Source organism: Danio rerio, chromosome 16 (assembly GCF_049306965.1).
Source record: "Danio rerio strain Tuebingen ecotype United States chromosome 16, GRCz12tu, whole genome shotgun sequence".
NCBI lineage: Eukaryota > Metazoa > Chordata > Actinopteri > Cypriniformes > Danionidae > Danio > Danio rerio.
Window position 1 is genome coordinate 41,395,630 of NC_133191.1, and position 21,871 is coordinate 41,417,500.

At 34.7% G+C, this 21,871-nt stretch overlaps 1 protein-coding gene and 1 long non-coding RNA gene across 4 annotated transcripts in view; one reads left to right on the forward strand and one right to left on the reverse strand.

Annotated features, from left to right (window-relative positions):
• Positions 1-2,102: 2,102 nt before the first annotated feature.
• The window catches only part of tsnare1 (T-SNARE Domain Containing 1), a 488,539-nt gene continuing 468,770 nt past the window's right edge, over positions 2,103-21,871 (reverse strand). For all 3 annotated transcript variants that reach the window (XM_073926471.1, XM_073926464.1, XM_073926465.1), the window contains one exon: positions 2,103-4,251. The gene's annotated coding sequence lies outside the window, so the exon portion shown is untranslated. The remainder of the gene's footprint in view (positions 4,252-21,871) is intronic.
• On the forward strand, positions 3,603-6,666 carry LOC141378294 (uncharacterized). The gene is made up of 3 exons (XR_012392429.1): positions 3,603-3,684; positions 4,036-4,272; positions 4,464-6,666. It is a non-coding gene; the product is annotated as an uncharacterized lncRNA (long non-coding RNA).

A 21,871-nucleotide genomic window follows, 5' to 3' on the forward strand; every position in this document is an offset into this window, starting at 1 on the left:
GGTTCGGTCATTCCTTACTTCATTCGTCCTTCTTTCTATTCCTGGTTCAGCCAGATTCCTTTTTCAGCCCTTACTTCCATTCTTCTTTCATTCAATTTAGTGATTGTTCAACGCTGTTTGGTAATTTCAGTCATCATACAGTCAACATCCTCCATTTACTCATCATGCAGTCTATAAACAATGGTCTCTGGGTCAATGCATGTAAAGATTTTGGACATCCCCTTAAACATTTTTAATGCTTCCAAAAGGCTTGCTGCATTTATAAAGCACCCATGTCTTGAGGTTGTTTAGTATGATGCGATTTACTTTCTACATGCGATTTGATTAAACAGGAGACTCATTTTTCTGCTTTAGCCAATCACCATAGACCGGAAATAATGACTGCAGGTAGAAGGAAAATGAAGTAACAGTACTGATACAGCACTAAAAATGTACTCAAGGGAAAATAAAAGTACACCTTTTTAAAAATACTTAGTAAATTACAATTCCTGAGAATAACTACTCAACTACAGTAAATTGAGTATTTGTAATTTGTTACATTACACCACTGCATCTGCATATCTTTGTACCACAAAATGTGCAGCGCCTAACCTTCAAAAACTAGTCCAAAGAATGTGTGGATTCAGTCTATGGCAGCCATTAGTTCCAAAAATCTAAATGAAATGTGTGAAATTTCACTGTGCCAGAAAGTAAAGTTTGACTGTGGCAACATTTTGATAAGAACAAAAGTCAACCGAATTGTTTTCATATGTGAAGTGGGTGTGATAGTACATTGGAACATATACAAACATCAGACCATGCTTATTTGTCAGTGAGCATGTCTGTACTGTATGCATTCAAATCTCCAATATCTGGTTGTTGAATCACCTTCTGTAAAAAGGTGTTTAACACATTAACAATCTGCTCAATCAGATTTCTTTTGACCCTGCTTGGCTTCATGAGGACTTTGAAATCCTCATGAAATCAAAATTAAAGTTTTGTTAAATTAAATTAATCTTTATTTCTTTACCGCTTTTTACAATATAAATTGTGGCAGCTTGACATAGGAGGAGAAAAAAGAATAAAAAAGCCACAACAATATTTAAGAATGTGGAAGATTCCGGCATATGAGGCAGGCAAATTATATATTATATTATATTATATTATATTATATTATATTATATTATATTATATTATATTATATTATATTATATTATTTTTAATTATATTATTTTTAATTATATTATATTATATTATATTATATTATATTATATTATATTATATTATATTATATTATATTATATTATAAATTGCATGTCAAGCTATATAATCCAAAACTCACATTCAGAAGGTAAGTGCATTCAAAATGTACATTCTCTCCCTTCCACCAACATGAATTAAGCTTAATAATAAGCTGTTATATGTAAAGCACTTTGAATTGCCACTGTGTATGAAATGTGCTATATAAATAAACTTGCCTTGCGCCTTGCCTTAATGACATTACTTAGCTCTTCAGATTTCGATCTGATTTTCTGTCCAATCAAATGTGTCCATTCCCCCACATTATAAACTGCATCTTAACCATGATTTTAACCCTTGTGTTGTCCTAGAATTCGGTGTACACCGTTTGCCCTTTGGGTCAAAAATGACATTCCTTCAATAAACCTCTATCTAAAGCAGCCAGATTTTATTTCAATCCTTAACACTATTTTACATGAAGAAACAACCTCCTCTTTATCACAAATGTACTTTTTCCCCCCTCATCAGTATGGAGATTTTCCATCAATGTTTAATCAGTGAACAGCATTCGTTTCAGACTAAAGTAAAACATACATTTTCTAATGCTAAAAGTATCTGCATATGTCAGTTTTTTTTTTTTTTTTTAGCAAGACAGATTTCATAAACGTTTAGGCAGATGAGTGTTTGTGTGTGGGTTTGAGGGGTCTGTGAGTGTGTTGCAGTGTGCATGTGTGTCCCAGCCTGTAGATTTTGTGTTATAAAAATGGTTTTATAGCTGGCAGGTCAAAATTGTCTCAAAGGACAACCATTGTCCCTAAATGTGTGCAGCCTTCATGAAAATATAAAATTTAATTAAATTTTTTTTTTTTTTTTTACTTTGTTTTCATCTTGTAAATCGTCCTTGAGCACTGACAAGGAGCTATATTAAATAAATGTAGCATTAGTAGTATTGATTTTTTTTTCTACCAGGGTCATTTTAGGAAAAGTCAACAAATTTCAAGATAAAGAAACATTTAGGTTTGTTTTTCTGCCATAAAATGGGGCCCAGGTAATTTTTCAGCCCTAAGACAACAGGAGCTTAAGGTCCAAGATTCAGAATAAAAGTTGGACTACTCGAAATAAAAAATGACATTACTTTTTACGGAGGCATCTTTCTCCAGCCTCCGGCGGCAAAACTGCAGCTCTGCACAAGAAGTTTGGCCAGAGTAGAAATGGTCATGCTCAACTGAGTCTGGTTACCCTCAAGGTTTTTTCCTTCACTTTCGTCAATTGGTGAAGTTCGTTCCTCACCGCTGTCGCCACTGGCTTGCTTGGTTTGGGACTTGTGGAGCTGCCCATCGATGGATTTGCTCTTCAGTGTTTGGACTCTCAGCAGATAACATTAAACCACACTGAAGTAAACTAAACCTCAACTCAAGTTTCAGTTTTCTATAATGTTTAATGTTAAGCTGCTTTGACATTATCTACATTGTAAAAAGACCTATATAGAAATAAAGATACATTGAATTGAACTTTCGTCATATTGTATGTTTCCACAACTGGATGTTGGACTGAAAAAAAAATGTTTGGATTCATTGATGCTTTCTTTGATGGGTTATTTTCACACGTTATGATGGTATAGCAATCAAAATAAGACAAATGAGCTGATGTTTGGGATAATACTGGACCTTTCATCAGTGGGGGGTGGGTCTTTCAAACCCCCTGGCTATGGGCCTGGTTGGTGAATGGCACATGCATGAATTATGAAGGAGATAAATGATTCAGAAAATGTAATGGTTTAGGATAAATGAAATATGAATTTGATTCCTACCACTACAGTATGTCCCACAATTATGTAAGCAATATCTTTTTTTTCTCTCTAATATTATGCTTTAGGCGGAAAAAATCTATGGGCTACATTGTAGTTATCTGACACCTTACACTGTAAAACCCAAAAAGTTAAGGTAACTCAAACCGTTTTGCAACAAACTATTTAAGTTCAAAAACTAATCCTAATGAGTACTATGAACTTAATCCATTTGAGTAAACGAAGCTATTTGAGCACAGTAAAACCCAAATATGTTAACTCAACTCAAACCATTTGAGGAAACTAAACAAACCATTTGTGGAAAAAAACTAATTTATATGAGTACTGTGATCTCAATTTAAGCTGAAGTATTGAGGTATTTAATTAACTCATTACCTTCAACACTGAGTTCAAAACTCTTTTCAGATGAGTAAATTTTGAGTTAACCACACTCATATCATTTGATAAAGTTAACTTTTGGGTTTTACAGTGTTATCGTAGTAAGCGGTCATTCTATTGTTGACCACCAGATGGCAGCACATCTTCATCTAATGAGCAAACACGTTTCTTGTTTTAGCAACCGTATTGATGTAGACTCAGATATCAATTTTATGAGGCTGCCTACGTCGTTGGTCCAAGACAGCAAGCTTCTGGCTTAACAATATGACTCACTTTATAAAGTAAGCAGAGCGCGTGGTAGAGCTATCTATCTACGCTTTCCTGATTCTTATTAGAATAACGTTAGTCTACATGACCGCAGTGAATCATTGTGAACTTTCCTCTTTTCACTGTATTCATTTCATTTTGAAGGACTTCACTTCCAAAAGCATTTCAACATAATTATGCGAAACCAAATGAATCATCGATTTTGGTATTATTGTTGTAAACCTTGAAATACAAGACCGTTAAGTAACTTGAACAGTTTCCTGCAGAGGCAGATGCTTCACGTGTTTTAGACATTACAACACCCGACTGTGTATTAAATCAAGGATGAGCCAAAAGACTGAAGCTATATTTCTTTGTCTCTCTAGGAATAGAGATGGAAAAAATGGCGTGCTCTCATTGCATGGGCCATCTGTGGACGAGATTTTCTGCTTCCATATTCACTTGATAACCAGTGTAGGCGTTGTGCCCTGATGCCACGCTAACGCATAATGACGGTACTAGTATAAGTTTGCCGCTCCCACGCAGAAGCAGGTTATCGCTGACGTCTGCTGGCAGAGCTCTAACACCTGCGTTAAGAATACCTGCGGAGGAAAAGATAATTGGTATCTAGACAAATTCAAATGAAACATCTAAAAATACATTGCACCGAATGAATAGAGCCTCGGTTGGCAGAAGAACGAACATGTTTTTATTTAATGTCACATAACAATGTTTCGAATTCTGTACTTGATGGACATCATTTGCAGCATTTTCTCTTCCTTCCTTTTTTTTTTATTTTTGTTTTTATTTTCAGGCACATTTATCAGTATTGCATCATCAGACAAGTAAGTGATTTACTTAGGTAGGGGAGAGCGGGGCAAAGTAACACTTTGGTTTTGGCCAAATAATGATAATGAATGATAATAATGAAGTAAGGGGTTAGACAAATATATATTAATTATTAAATATATGAAAGTATGATCACTAGATCTATGAAGTACCAGGAGTAAAAACGTTACTATTTACCCCACCCTTGGGCCAAGTTGTAAGGGTTAAATGTAACATGCTTAAAAAGGCAGATTTCACACAATTAATTTACATTCAGTTTACTTTAAGTAGCTATATTTCCTCAGTACTTAGCTCAATTTATTTTTTATTCTACTTAGCACTGTATTATTTTTTTATCTATTGGATAAACATATTTGGATTTATTTGCATTATTATACATTATTATACAATGCATTTATTTACAATATTAGCAATAAAATATAGATATTTTTGCATTAAAACATAGTTTCTATTAAAAAAACATTTTAATATAAAAAAGTAACACTTTACAATAAGGTTCATTAGTTAATGCCTTTACTAACATGAACTAATCATGTACAACACTTGTACAGCTTTTATTAATCATAATCAATTATTGTAACACCATGTTACATCTAACACCCTGTTACAATAACTCCGCTGTGTTGTGTTTTCCTCAAAACTGTCTAGCAGTCACTGTGTGTTTTTTTTTACATCTTTCAAAATATTTTCATCTTTTAGCCTGGAAGACGACAATCACAACAATATAAGATTTTCACTAACATCCATTTATAAAAATACTTTTATGCTGCAAAAATAGTTTCTCCTGTGTTTCTAATCCAAATTTTGTGGAACATGTTTATTAATTGGCAGGAAGACATCTGAAAACCTTTGAACCATGCCATGGTTAACCCTGAGCAAATAGCTTAAACTTTGTGTTACATTTTACCCCACGTTACTTTGTACCTCACCCTCCCCAACTCAAGACACAGTATAGAATTTAAATGTAAAACAAACCCTGCCAAGGTGATTCACTCTTAAGGGGCTTTTACGCACATTTTAACTAAATTAGAAAGCTTTTTTTTGCTAATTGATCATTAGTTTACATAAAAACTAAATTAAAAGATTAGAAAGAACACATTTTCAAACATATTGTTTGAGATGGAGAAATCATTTGATGGTCAAGTTTTTTTTATTTTTATTGTCTCTCCAATATTTATAAAATGGTACATGGTGCCTAAACATTGCCTTGGTACTTAAAAAAAGTACACTCCCTACGCTGTAAAAAATGACAAAAAGTCATGACAACAAATGTTTTTGGTACTTTAGGTTAATCTTTAAACTAATAATTTTAACTTTTAAGTCATTTTTATTTTAGGTCATCAATCCTTTTTAGTCAGTTTGAATAATGTAAGTTGAGATGAGTGTCACAGTGGCGCAGCAAGAAGGTCGCTGGTTCAAGCCCCGGCTGGGTCAGTTGATGTTTCTGTGTGGAGTTTGCATGTTCTCCCCGTGTTCCCATGGGTTTCCTCGGGGTGCTCCGGCTTCCCCCACAGTTTAAAGCCATGCGGTATAGATGAATTGAATATGCTTGGCCGTAGTGTGTGTGAACGCAAGAGTCCATGGGTGTTTCCCGGTGTTGGGTTGCGGCTAAAAGGGCATCCCCTGCATGAAACATATGCTGAATAAGTTGGCGGTTAATTCTGCTGTGGCTGTGAATAAATGAATGAAAGTTGGGATGACTATAATAAATTTCATTCAACTAATTATTTTTTTTACAATGTAAAATATTTTGACAAAAGCCTGGTGTCTTTTCTTCCTGGTAACAGTCATGCAGCAACTTACTTTTTCGATGCAGTTACGATCAATACAAATATCTTGTACTTATTTAAGATGCATAGCTGATAACCATTATTATTTAATTTCATACATGCACTTGTCAGCTCATCATATGGTTATTGCATTCTTCAGTTGGCTCTTCCTTTCTTTAATTATGACTGTGAAACAAACAATGGTCCAGTTCTGTGTCGACAGATTTATAACTAAATAGTGTACACGATTCAGATCACATACTGTAGGTGAGCTGCTAATACACCTATTCACTTTTACTGCCTTTGATTTCAGTCTGATTACTGCTAAATCTGCATTCTGATTTATCCAAGTAAACTACAGTTATATGGTACATTGTTTTAGGTTGCGATATACAAAGTAAAAAAATAAATAAATAAAAAATCATCCAAAATGAAATTAGGACCCTTTGAAATAGCAAAATAGTGACCCCAAACACCAGCCTGGACTTGTGTATGTTTTTTTGTTTTATAGCAACACTTCTGATAGCCCTTTATTGAGAAGCAATCAAGTTTGTCATGAAAAAGGAAGCAATTTTCTCAGCCCAGACATTGTCGGCAGACATCACTGGACAGCGGCGGCTGAAGCGGAAAAGATTTGCGGTAATAAAAACCATGTCCCACTCAGAGACCCTTACAGTTCACTCGATTTTCTCTTTCGCACAGAAGCCTTATTGCTTTTCTCCTTCTACTTTTCAGCGTCTCACTCAGAAAACTCTGCCATTGAATGCGTTTTGGTCAGAAAGCACAAAAGAATGCCCTCTTCGATTAGTTCCAGCCCTTGAACTATTAAAATTACCACCTCACGGACAAAAAAATGATCACAAAAACAGCAATGGTGTGATACAAAAATGGTGTCTCGGGATTTACCCGAATGTTTCAGTTTATTCGGTCACGTCTGCAGTATGGAGCTTGTACTCTGCTGGATTAGCGCTGGCTGCCCACTGTTGAAAATAAACGTGTGGCCTGTGGCATACCAAACGCGGCCTATTAGTGTGCAGCCCACGTGGGCAAACGCTCGCTCTCTGCCCTCACCCCTCCTGCTCCGTCTCTCTCTCGCACTTGTGTCTCCTCTGGCTCAGTGGTGTGTTTCTCAGAGATAAGACCCTTGCTCATTTCACACATGAACAGAATGGTGGGGGAAGAGAAAACAGAGCTCTGATGGCAGAAGTAACTCCGCCTCCAGCCGCAGCGCTTGATTGGTCGGTCCCAAAGGTGGGTGTGTTTGCAAAACACAAGAACTGACAAGCTGCAGAGCCTCAGTATTTAATGTGTCGGCCGCAGAGGATCTGTGTAAATAAAACATTTATGGTGAAGTCAAATTAGGTCAGATGAAGTTTATTTTAGGTTTTTCTTTTTATTGCAATGGGCCAGATGTAAAAAACAACAGCAACAATAGAATTCAATTAGCTTTAGTTTTTTTATTTATCAATTTCATCTGCTATTTAATCTGGATAATATTTACATTCTTATTTTAATCGAATTACATCTGTTATGTATTTTTATAGTTATCCTATATCCTTCAAATCTTTGTTGATTGCTTTAGTCAGTTGTTATACAATTCACATTTTTTATGTAAGCCATTAACACAATTTATAGCTATAAATAATATTTATTAAAATTGTAATAAATTAATCACGTTATGTTAATTCATTCATTCATTTTCTTTTCAGCTTAGTCTCTTTATTAATCTGGGGTCGTCACAGCAGAGTGAACCACCAACTTATCCAGCACGTTTCAAACAGCGTATGCCCTTCCAGCCACAACCCATCTCTGGAAAACATCTATACACACTCATTCACACTCACACACTTCGGACAATTTAGCCTACCAAATTCCACGTTATGTAAATTTTTATCGTTATTCCACGTTATCAACTTTATTATTAATATATTTTTTATTATTTGTAATATAATGATGTTTTTTTTTATCTGAGTAAATTTTAAGATTTTTTTGTATTAATAACTTTCATCTGCTGTGTTTAATTTGGATAGTATTTCTATTTTTATTTTAATCGATTGACATCAATTGTGTCTTTATACTTATCATATATGCTTCAAATCTTTATGTTGATTGCTTTAGTCAGTTGTTATATAATATATATATATATTTTTTTGCGTAAGCAGTAAACACAGTTAATATTTTATAAAAATATTTTATAAAAATAACAATAAATTAATCACGTTAAGTAAATATTAAAGTTATTATTACTATTATTTTAATCATTTATAATTTAATGACGTCTATACTGCACTGTAAAAATACTGGGTTCCACACAATTTCTTTAAGTTGTCCCAAGAAAAAGCAATTAAGTTAATTTAATCATTTTACAAATTTAAGTGGCTTGAACATAATACAATTAATTTGTCCCCCCAAAAATGTAAGACTTGTGTTGTTTCAGCTTATTTTAAATAAGTAGTTTGAACAAGCAGCAAAAGTCATTTTAAGTGTATTTTTACAGTATGTACTTTTAGTTTTGTATGTTTACATAGTTATTTTATATTATATATGTTATAATCAATAATATATTATTTATTTATTATTTTTAAATATAATAAAAAGGTAATATTATTTTTCTCATTGAATGTATTTCATGGCTTTTTTTATTTTTTGCATGAATTTTTGTATTCATTACATTCACTTTAATCTGTCATGATTAGTGTGGGAAAATATGGATACTTGATTTTTAATTATTTAATATTATTTTTCACTGTAATGACAGTCAAATGTGTTGCATTATTCATGTAGCCTTTTACTGAAAGGCTTTTTGCTGTTATATAAATCATTATGCATGATTTGGAAAAAAAAAAAAATATATATATATATATATATATATATATATATATTTTATATATCAAACACCTTCCCAATTTAAAAGTCATTTCAGGAGGAGCCACTGTTTTGCTTATCTGGATAATAATTCTATTCATCAATCTTTATAGTTATCATGTAACCTTTATATCTTTATATTGATTGCTTTAGTTAAATAATTCACATTTTTACCTAAACAGTTAACACAATTAAAATCTATAAATAATATTTAAATAATAATAACAAATCAATAACGTTATGCAAATATTAAAGGAATTATTTATCATTTATAATTTAATAACCGCTTTTGTACAGCATGTACTTTTCTTTTTGAACTAAATTGAAAGTGCAACATATTTGTTTTCATACAAAAGTACCACAATTATTTATATATGTTATATATATATATATATATATATATATATATATATATATATATATATATATATATATATATATATATATATATATATATATATATTAAATATTATATATTATTATATAATTAGTTTCCTCATTCAACTTTTTTTTTGTATTCATACATTTAATCTGCTATGAAAATGTTTTTAAAACAATATATATTTACATATATTTCTCAGTAAGAGCAGTATTTGTGTTCATTTAAACTTGGTGACACAGTGACTCTGGCAAGAAGGTCGCTGGTTTGAGCTGGATCAATTGGCATTTCTGTGTGGAGTTTGCATGTTCTCCCTGTGTTCACCTTGTTCCTCCTGGTGCTCCGGTTTCCCCCACAGTCCAAAGGCCGGTGGTACAGGTAAATTAAATAAACTAAATTGGCTGTAGTGTGTGTATGAAAGACTGTGCATGGATGTTTCCTAGTACTGGGTTGCAGCTGGAAGGGCATCCACTGATAAATTTATTTATCCCTGATAAATAAAGGGACTAAGCCGAAGGAATCAATGAATAATACTTCAATAAATAACTTAAATACATTTCATATCTAATGAATTGGTAATGCATTGTTTTCTCCACTAAATGTGTTTTATTAGTAATTTATTACTTTTTTTTTTTGCAATTAATCTGTCAAGTTTAGTGTGAAAAAAACTCATTTTGGAAAATATTGATACATGTGAGTTTAAATTAATTATCCTTGCTATTATTATAAATGATTTTTATTTTTCACTGTTATGACAGTCAAACCTGTTGCATTATTCATGTAGCCTTTATAGTGAAAGGCTTTTATATAAATCATTACGCATGATTTTAAGAAAAGTTATCGTTAAACAACCTTTCCAATTTAAAGGCCATTTCTAGAGGTGCCTCCCTCTCTGATGTCTCAGGGGCTTTATGGGAAGTAATTGTGAGGAATGAACTGCCTACAGTCTGTTGGCCTTGTGACAATCAGACGGCACATGAAAGGAGTTAGTCATGCAAATACAAGTTAATGAAGTGTTTTTAGTCCCTTAAGAAGGACCTTTTTGGGTGCCTTTGTCTCTATTGAACATCCTGTTCTTAACACAGCTTGCCGACAGGAAAAGAAACTCAATTTAAGCTGCATTTGTACATTAAAAGCCTTATACATAAAAAGAGTTGCTGAGCTTTGCCCACAAATTAAACCTTACGCAGAAAAGCCGCATTTCCACCGCACAACCAACACTGTGAATTCATGTTTACTCACAAAGCTGAAATAAATTTTATCTGCCATAGAGCACATTGTGTTGCTTATTTCCCTCAGTTGAATGAAGCAGAAACATTGATGACATCTGAAGAGCCGTAGCTCTTGAAAACTCGTTCAGCGCACTCCAATTACATCTGAAGCCTGGGCTTTTTCTTTAATTAATTGCTCAAAATCATTGATGACTCTATTACAGAGTGCGAGCAGCTAGTGTTGACAGGAATCGTCTTCAGTTTGTTGTTCAGGATGTAAATTCATTCCCCGTTCATCTCATCCCCGGTGGTAAATCAACAGGGCTGAGGTCGATACGCCTGCAGCACATCACCAAATTCAATGCAAAACTGCATTGCTGCCACTCTCGGAGGAGCAATAAAAGAGCATACAGTGAAGTGAACATCACCATCAGAAGTGAACATTCTGTTCAGAAGCCAAATAACAGGAATATAGACATACAGAATATGCTTGCAGCACAGCCCAGGGCAGGAATCACATAATTAAAGTTACAGAACTATTCAGAGCTCCTGCTCAGCAATGAAAGCATAGGGTATGCAGACTCCTGGAGTACTGGAACTGATTTCAGAGGAGAATGGGCTAAGAAATGGCTAAAACGAAGCACTTCCTCTGGTTATCAAAGGCAGTTTTTCACCAGCAAGTAAAAAACATTAACTCTTAAATGCATCAGTGTTTCGTTAATCATTACAAATGTAAACCATTAGCAATTTAGACATATATAGCTAGCATGGATAAAAAAAGGCACTGTAATTAAAACGTCATTATGCATGATTTTAAGAAAAGCTATTGTTAAAGTATCCCCATTTTCAATTAATTAAAAAATGGACTCTGTAACTTGAATGTAATTTATGCTCATGTTAGTCTGAGGTTCATATAATCTTGTATACAGCCTGTATCAAGAGTGCAAGATTGCTGCAAAACCCCAGTGACCAACGAGTCTCTGCATTGACCCCATCGGCTAGTCTAAACACCTGCCTGGTGACCCATTAAAAAAATAATCAATGCTAAGATGTTTGATGTCTAACTTTAAAAAATGAGGGCAGGTCACTAAAAACCCAAGGTATAAGCGTATATATATACACACCAACTAACAAGACATTGTAATATTGAGAAATTGCAATAAAAGTGTGACAACGCACTAATATAAACTGTAATTATATGGTATACTCAGCCAAAAATGCCTTCATGTACTTCTTCATGTCACGTAATGATGTATTCACTGATTTTACCAGTGAAAACAGTCTATTTATATAATGTCAATGACAGATTGCAAGTTGTTGTGTCTACATTCTCAAAAATAAAGGTACAGGAGCTGTCACTGGAGGAGTACCTTTTCAAAAGATACATATTTGTACCCAAAGGGTCCATAATGGTACCTCAAAGTTACGTTTTAGGTTCATTCGGGCACTAAAACGCCCTTTGTTTCTGAGAGTGTATAAAAAAAAGACTACAGATTTAGAAATAGTTGTATTCTGATCAGCATCCGATGTGTATGCTGGATAAGTTCATTCCGCTGTGGCAACCCCAGATTAATAAAGGGACTAAGCCGAAAAGAAAATGAATGTATTCTGATCAACCCAGGCTCATTCTGAAAATGTACCTCTATATACATTTCTGGCACTCTAGCGAGTGCTATTCATGCTTTCTGTTCTCTTGTTTGACTGACTGACTGATTAACTGACCCCCCTCCTTCTCTAAACCCAACCAATAGTATTTTCAAAGCACTGGTTAATCCGCCCAACCACTTCCCTAAACCAAAATTGACAATATTAAACAGCGATCCAGGAAAAAAGCCCTTACCTGACTTTTACCACATTTTCAGGTTTACCACATTTTTACCCCGTTATTGTTCATTTTATTTTTTGGATTCTGTTTTTGCCTTACTTGCTTTCTGAAACCGTTCTTCAACAGACTCAAACCCCGTCGTCATGGTCAACCCCTCTCTGTGTCTCAAGTCCACCAACGTACATGGCGAGCTAACTGGGCAAACTGTTAACAGTGGGAAAGCCGTTCATACAGAGGTAAGCGGTCAGCTGCAAGCAAGAAAAGGAACGGAGTCATACCGCCCCGTAGCGTTCTTTTTAAAAACGAAATGCAGCTATATGTACTTCTGGCTACATACTTTGCGATCTCCAGAAACGTATATCTGCTAGTTACGTCGTGATTTGAAAATTTTACCAATTTAGAAAAAAAATTAAGTGATCTGGTCATCTGATATTAGGTATGAATATATAAATTGCAATCATGATTTTCGAAAGTATTACAGCATGTAACGGAGGGTCTGTAACAGAGGGATCCATTTGCAGTATATTTATTAAACAGAGTTTAATAACAAACAGCACACAGATGTTAAGCGTGTGCGAACTCACATAAAACACAGTTGTAATTAGTCGAAGGGCTAGCAGCTGGCAAACACAAGGTGAGTATTGAGGCATGGGTCAAAGGCAGGCGTCGAGAATCAAAGTCGGGATGCAGATGAGTTCAGGGCAGGCAGCAGGCAAGACAGAGTCGAGATACAGTCCAAAGTGTTAACGGGAAAGCAGGCAAGGTTAAGGAACCGCTCAGTAGTGTTAACCGGGGCAAAAAAAAAAGACTTTGCACTAAACTGGAGTGAGAGTGTGGCTTATATAGGTGAGTGTGGGTCGTTAGCGGGATGAGGAACAGGTGTGTGCGCGTATCAGTTTAAGTGGATGATGTAATGTCTAGAAGTCCGCTGATGATGACCTCTGCTGGCCAGAGAGGGGAATGACTGGGACCGAGTCGGTGACAGCGCATTGTAAATGTTTATTATTACCATTTGATGAGTCTCTCCATTCAGTTTGATAGAGCTATTGGATCCGAAAGCCGATTAGCCTGACTACACACTTAACAAGCGGATAGTGCTACATTTTCAGAATGAGCCTATGTTGATTCTGATTTCATTACTGTCCTGTGCACTGAGAACCAGGACAAATTTAAATATTTATTTTACAATATGATTGACAAATAAAAATAATAAAACTAAAATTAAGCTTTTTTCCCACGTAAACATCATATTGTGAGTTCAATGTTGAAATCTGAATTGAATCACGCTTGAGTGTATCATTACACCCTAACACCAACACAGTCTCACAGCAATTCGTAACATTTGTCTTTGTAAAATATTGTTGCTAATTATTATAAAATTTTACATTTTATTATTGCCAATTTTCTCATCCTAAAATAATGTTTTGGGGTTTGGGGGCATGCATCCATTCTAATTGTACAGTTTTATATAAATAAAATAAATTAAATAAAAAAAAAAGTTTTGGATAATTTTTATAAAACAATCTGCAGCTAATATAACACATTCCAGTGTAACCTAGAGCATTATTAATAATAAACCATACTAGATCTGACACTGGTGTTCCTCTGAAGACATATACAAGTTAAACATATAAATAAATACAGACTTGGAAATGCTTGGAAATACATGACATTTTGATCTATTTTGGGACAAATTAACAAACAGCTTATTTCATAAAAAACCCTCTATTTTCAGGATTTCCTAAAGAAACATAATGAAAATTCAGCAATAGGCCTGACCTTTATATTGCATATGCATTTGCACTTTTTTGTCTCTTTTTGCTCCACAGAAGACAGAAAGTCATTGGATTTAATTTGAGTGTGAACTATGCCTTTAAAAGTTCCTGTCCTCTGAACTTTACACACTCGCTTGTAATGACTCTCATGTGCGTTTGACAACATAATTAGTCATGATTGGAGTAGTTAAACCTCAGGGTTTGTGAAGCACACTTTGACACGGGTGAAGATGACTTGCCGTAAGCTAGACAGACATGTCATTAGAGTGGTCTTTGTGTTCGTCCGAGTCCTGGGTTCACGAATATGTAGAGAAAAAAAATCCTGACATTAAGCAGCGACATTGATGTTTCTATTTTGAGCCACACGCTTATATCATAGTGTTATTTGGAAGCTTCATCAAGGTTCAAGATGACTAAATTTGCTAGATTTTTACAGGACTATACTGTATATACTTTATTCTTACTAAATTTAGTTATACTCCTTATACTTTTGTTTTTGTATTTACATTACCTGGCAAAAGTCTTGTCATCAATCCCAGTTGTAAGGGCAACAAATAAGAACTAGACTTCTAGTTGATCATTTGGAAAAGTGGCAGGAGGTAGATTTTTCGAGAGGGGTCTGGCTGTAGACTCGGTGCAGTGCAATCTGAGCCGCATCCAATGCTTTTTAATGCGCTCACCTAATCCCACCCCTAACCCTACCTGTCACAGTGACGTCACTCACTCCATTGAGTGCATTGTGTCTGACATTGCATCGCTGAGTGATGAAATCTAGCTTGAATCATAAAGGCTGCATCCAGTTACTATTGGATTTTTCAGATGAATCATCTGTTGAACTGCATCCCAATCATCACAAATATTGCAGAAGACCTATTAGAACCTGCATAGACTCAAGATTTTCACAGAAATCAGTCAAGTGTGGTAATGGAAAAATCATGGTTTGGGGTTACATTTAGTATGGGGGTGTGCGAGAGGTCTGCAGAGTGGATGGAAACATCAACAGCCTGAGGTATCAAGTCATTTGTGCTGCCCATTACATTAAAAACTACAGGAAAACTACAGGGCAAATTCTTCAGCAGGATAGCTCTCCTTCTCATACTTCAAGCCTCCACATCAAAGTTCCTGAAAGCGAAGAAGATCAAGGTGCTCCAGGATTGGCCAGCCCAGTCACCAGACATGAACATTATTGAGCATGTCTGGGGTAATGAAAGAGGAGACACTGAAGATGAATTCAGAGAATTTTGATGAACTCTGGAAGTCCTGCAAGAACACTTTCTTTGCCATTCCAGATGACTTAACTAATAAGATATTTGAGTCATTGCAGAGATGTATAGATGCAGTCCTCCAAGTTAATTTGCAAGCAAGTTACTTTTTCCTTCCTAGAAATGTCTACTTACCACACTATTTCAATGCAACTGCACACCAGCAATTGTACAAGACTGTTTTGTGTCACAATATCTCATTGTAAATATCATAAATTCACAAATTCATTATTTTAACACTCTCATGCAATGGAAATACATCAAATGCTAAGATTAAACTGTCAGCATTGATTTTAAATGCTTTTATACACACTCAACAGTTATTCAGTGCAACACCAACTAATTTCACTGTCAAGCCCTTGCTAGGGGGCCGACGGAGACTCTGAGCACAGAATTAGCACAATGACAGAGTAGTTATTACATCTCCAAATCTACTTTCACAATTAAAGGTGCTGGAAATAGTGTACGGGTGTGTTTTCTTGCTTTTTTAATCCCTTAAACGTATGCTATAGATGGCATTCTATTATAACATAGAGGATTAGAGCAGATTTTCTTTATTGGAGAAGATGTTGTTACATAGTCAAGTTGCCTTTGTCAAGGACATGCAGATGCAGCACTGGATGCCAAATGAGTTGGAGCTCTTTGAGGGAACACCCTCAGGCGAGATGCATGCCATTAACATGGCAGCAATAATGAAGGTGGAGAGGAAATAATTAGACTTGTAGAATGTAAATTATGGAGCCATTAATCATTAAACTGGGTCAGTATTAGCACTCGCTGAAAGTGCCAAACAAACAATGCTTTAATTATCGGCCAATTAAGTGGTTAATAATGCTGTTCAGTGGAAATGTGGCCCTTGCTACCATCAAATACATTTATGCTGTTCACTCACAGCAGGTACCCGAGGTGGCTTTTACACTAGGTTAATACATCCTGACTCTTTCAGAGTGCACAGTCTTTTAACAGTCTTGTAACAGAAATGTCCAAAGTAATTTTCATGTCATATTCAATAATTTGGGAAAATTTTAGTGTTATTATGTCAAATGTAATTGTGGTTTATATAATAACAGATTTGTCAAAAAGTTAAAGAAAAAAAAAAGTTTTAAAATAGATTTTTCTTAAACTTAAAAAAATGTGTGTGTGCTTGTATTAGTGATGTTCAGATCAGATCACATGATTGGAAATCAGGCCCAATCATGCGGTTTCATACTCGGAATCGGACGTTACCTCGCGATCAGGACCCGAATATATATGTATACATTTTTTAACTTATCTATAGTTATGTGATGGGACAGAGTTAGACCTATTTCCTGACTTCACACAGAAACAGCAACGCATGCGGCATGCTATTGGTTAAATGCCGGTAAAGTAGAACAAGGAAGCAGCTTAAAGCGGAAAGCGCAAGTATATCTAAGGTCTGGAGGTATTAAAAAAATTGATGACGACAACATTGCTATAGCAGTGAGGTATGTAAACTTGCGATTACCTGCTGTGTATTTTAAGTTGAGGTGCTGTTTGTTTTTATATTAGATTTTTTAAATATTTAATGTTGCACTAAAGTCCAAAAGTGAAGAATTGATGTTATTTGTTACTTGTTCAAACTACCTCACAGAAGTGCTCTGCTTGTTAACAGAGTTGTTAAATGTTAAAATAAGGTGAATTAAATAAAACAAAGGAACATCCTGGATCTGTTTCGTCGCTCTTCTTCATTTTCTTAATGTATTTTAAAAAAAGTATCGCATCGGGTTTCAGTATCGGTAGATATTCAAAATCAAATGACTCGGACTCGAGGGCAAAAAACCTGATCGGGACAACCCTATTATGGATATATTTTCTATATATTTATATTGGTCATAAATCTCTCGTTTGAATTATTATTTTCTATTTATCTATTCTATGTTCTATTTCTATTATATTTGTGCATATATATTAGGTTAGTCAGTACTGAAGCTCAATCTAGAGCTAATCTAACAAAACAACTTACAATAATGGTCAAAAAAATGAGTAGGACAAATTTATATGTTAGGGAAAAATATTGAACAAAAGTTTTAAAAAGAGAAAAAAAATCAAGAGAAAAAAAATATTTTGTTGAAATTTTGTAGTTTGTCATATTTTTTTGCAATGTTTTGCATGAATTCAAATCTTTTATAAAGGTAACATTTCTAAAGATGTTCAGTGATGAAAATATTATTTTAATAAATGTAATAAAATATTATTTTAATAAATTTGTTTTGTTCAAATGCACCAAAACATAGTACTTATATTTACTGAGAAATGCTTAAAAATATAAGTTTTCGAAATGGGGTGTACTTGTATATATATATATAATATATATATATATATATATATATATATATATATATATATATATATATATATATATATATATATATATATAAATAAATATATATATATATATATATATATATATATATATATATATATATATATATATATATATATATATATATATATATATATATATGTGTGTGTGTGTGTGTGTGTAAGAGAGAGGGAGACAAAGAGAGAGTGTCGTCCTTGTGTTTTGAAGGATAGAGTTGCAACAAGATTTACAACATACATTCATTCTTTTATTCAAAAGTTGCCACAGTGGAATGAACCGCTAATTAATCTGGCAAATGTTTTACATGCCCTTCCGGCCACAACCCAGTCCATACACTCTCACATTCTGACACACACACACACACACACACACACACACACACGCACACACACACACACACACACACACACACACACACACACACACACACACACACACACAATCATACACTAAGGCCAATTCAGTTCATCCAATTAACCTATAGCGCATGTCTTTGGACTGTGACGGAAACCGAAGCACCAGGAAGAAACCCTAGTGAACACGGGGAGAACATGTAAACACACATAAATGCCAACTGGCCTAGCCAGGACTCAAACCAACAACCTTCTTACTGTGAGACCACAGAACTAACCACTGAGCCACTGTGCCAGCCACTGTGCCACCTTACATTTAAAAAGAAAAATTGGTAAACGGAAGGGTATTTTGGTATGTTTATTGTTATAGTGTTTTCATCAACACTATTTTATTTGTTTTTATCAGAAAACATTTGAATCAAAATTATTGCTGAGTCTTACGCTGCTAAGCTGAACCAAATTTTGAATGCATTTTTACTGTTTCACAGGTAAATGATTTCATTCAGTCCAGATCCCTTAAAACCACTCACACCAGTCTGGAAAGCCAAAGCGCATTTATTAATTCAAATTTTAATTGAATTTTTCCCACAATTTGTCTGCTTAGTTAATTCCCATGCTGTCCTCAGGGTGCATGATTGGCGTGTAATTACTAGCTGTTGGCACAGACAAGACCCACTGTGTCCTCGTTTTTTTTTTTTCTTTTTTTTTTTTACCCCCCCTTTCTTTGCTTTTCTTTTTACTGGAGATCCTTAAAAAAACTGTCTGTTTGCACCTAAAAGTTCCAAAGTCATCGCTCTCTCACTCTCTCTCTCTGATCAGGCCTGTTCTCCCTGACTTTCTCTTTTCACCTCCTCCTCCTCATATCTTCTCCATCTTCTCGTGCTGTTTAATAGTTTCTATCCCTCCATTAGCCAAACTGCCTCTCACATTGTGAGGGTCTGCGTGGGTGTTTCCATGTAAAGTCCTCTTTATATGGCAAAACAAGAGCTTTCCTCATAATAATTATTTCTTCCCGCAGACCTATCAAACTGGGCATCGGCCCACATGGCATCGCAGTTGAACTCTATTCTTTGAGGACACATGTTAATAAAACAAGTGGCAGATAACAGTAATTACCACTCAATGGCTCCGGTTCTCTAGAGGTCCCATGCTGTGAGAGACACTCCAGGCCTGCATGCTAGATTGGTTCATTTAAAGGATTACTGAAACCAAAAATGTAAATTTTGTCATTATTTACTTAAGTTTCGTTTTCATTTTCAGACAAATGTGACATTATTTCTTCTGTGGAACATGAAGAGGTATGTTTATGTAATAAATATGGATTTTATTTTAGCTTAAAGAAGTGATTAAAGAGTTGCTAGTCTTTAATCAGTTCTAATCTACAACTACAACATTCTGCCGCTACTCTGCAGTCTGCCTGACATGCTGAATATGTTCCATAATCTAAACTATTATTATGGCTTTTTATACTTTTCCCACCTTTTTTGACCATCTATGTAAAGTGGCGGTTTTGATGGTCCGCTTGTTGAATTTAAGTTACATTGCATCCATAGGCTAAATAATTCTCATTAGATTATAAATTGACTGTTAGGTTGGGATTAGGTTTAGAGTTAATGTAAGTTGACATAATTGCGAAGTTTCTTATAGTCAGTTAAATGTCTGTTGAAGGAGCAGTATCAACCGATATTAAGCAGACAGTCTACTAATACTCAAATGGACCAATCTAATAAAGTGTTACCAAATGGCCCATTTCCACTGAGTGGTACGGTACGGTTTTGTTTGGTACGCTTTAATGGCCATTTCCACTGTTAAAAGGTGTACCAAACCGAACCGTACCGAACCACTTTTTTGGCATCCTTTCGAAAGGGTACCAAACATGAGAAAGGGTAACAAAAGGCGGAGCTAGATACGCAGCTAAAACGCTATTGGTTTATTGAGAAACGTCATTTGCTTACGCAACAAGTCAGAATGAAAACAAAAGAGGTGCCATGTTTAAAATAAGTTCCACAACCGAGATTACAGCATAAATACATACATATAATAGCGAGCCATGGTTGACCCCAGGCTAAAACAAACTTTGTCGTTGTCTTGATGAACAGCCACAAAGGCAAAGAGTAGAGCAGATTTTTCACGAGCCAGTCTGAAGTGCGAGTGGTTTCGCTCTCTTGCTTGCACTCGCGTGCGCGTCTATATCTGAAATAACGAACTTCTTGAGCTGATGACAATAACGTGCGCTTGATTATTGACGTGCTATTGAAACCCGATCCTGTAGGAAACTGACAAACGAAGGAAAAGACAAGCGTGAGAGTGAAGCGCGAACAAAGAAGAAGCCGGACAAAACTCAGGAGCAAATTGTTTCAGCAACCTGAATCAGGAACAAACTTCCATATTTATCATCGCCTTCTGGACAAGTATAAACTCTGGAATGACAGAATTACTCTCTAACAGAGTTTACATGTGCAGGTGAAGATTACAGACACAGATGAGAGGTTTGCACTGACTGTGGGCAATGTTGCGTGATGTTTATGAATCTAAATAAGGACTAAATATCTGTTGTGTGTAGTTTTTCTGTAGTTGGTAACATATCGGAGACTGTAAGGGTCTGTATGTTTTATATATATATATATATATATATATATATATATATATATATATATATATATATATATATATGTTGTATTTATAAATTTATTTTATATAATTGCAGACGTTACAATAGGCTATTGTCATTGATCTGCAATTATAATCAAATCATGTTTATAGAAAGGTTAAACATTTATAAACAAGTATTAATGTGTATCAAGCATCTGTTTTGTAAGAAGTGCTTCTCATATGATTTGTGAATGACCTGTACAGCTTTACTGTAGACATTTATTCGAGAATGACATCGACTGAAACTCTCTGTCTGACACCTATGTGGAGGTCTGAGCTCCAGGCAGTCTGTGGGGGCTTTTTGCACACCTCCCCAGGTGAGAGCAGCTCATGTGGGACAGTTCATCAAGGATATACTGCTGGATCTCATCTCAGTATAATTGTTAAATGTAATATTTAATTCATTGTGTCTTTATCTAATGACTCTTCAGTCTTTTGAATTTATTACGTAATCTCAGGTAACATGTTTTGGCTGAACACAAGATTAGTTAACACATTAATTTATGTAACCGTACTCTGACTCTGCACATTTGACTGATTGATTGCCTTTATTTTTTTGCATTTTGTACAAACTTGTTGTTCGTTAAACTTTTATAAAAAACATTATTGATTATTAAAACTGATATTCAGCAAAAGATATGTTACGTATTTTTAATGAAAATGAAAGGAGGCAATTATGTTATAGGCTCTGTTTTGTTATAAGTATGCATACAGTGAAGATGACGGTAATATAAATGTGTAGCTTAATGAAAGAGATAGATAGTAAAACAACGAAGCCAGGATGATGTGTATGATGCTATAAAGTACACTGTTTCATTTGAAGATTTACCCAACGTGTCCTCAGGAGTTAGTTTTCAATGTAAAACTTGCAAAGTCTGAACTTATAAGAAAAGTATGCAAGATATTTTTAATATTTAAAAATGAGACAAATCCCCAAT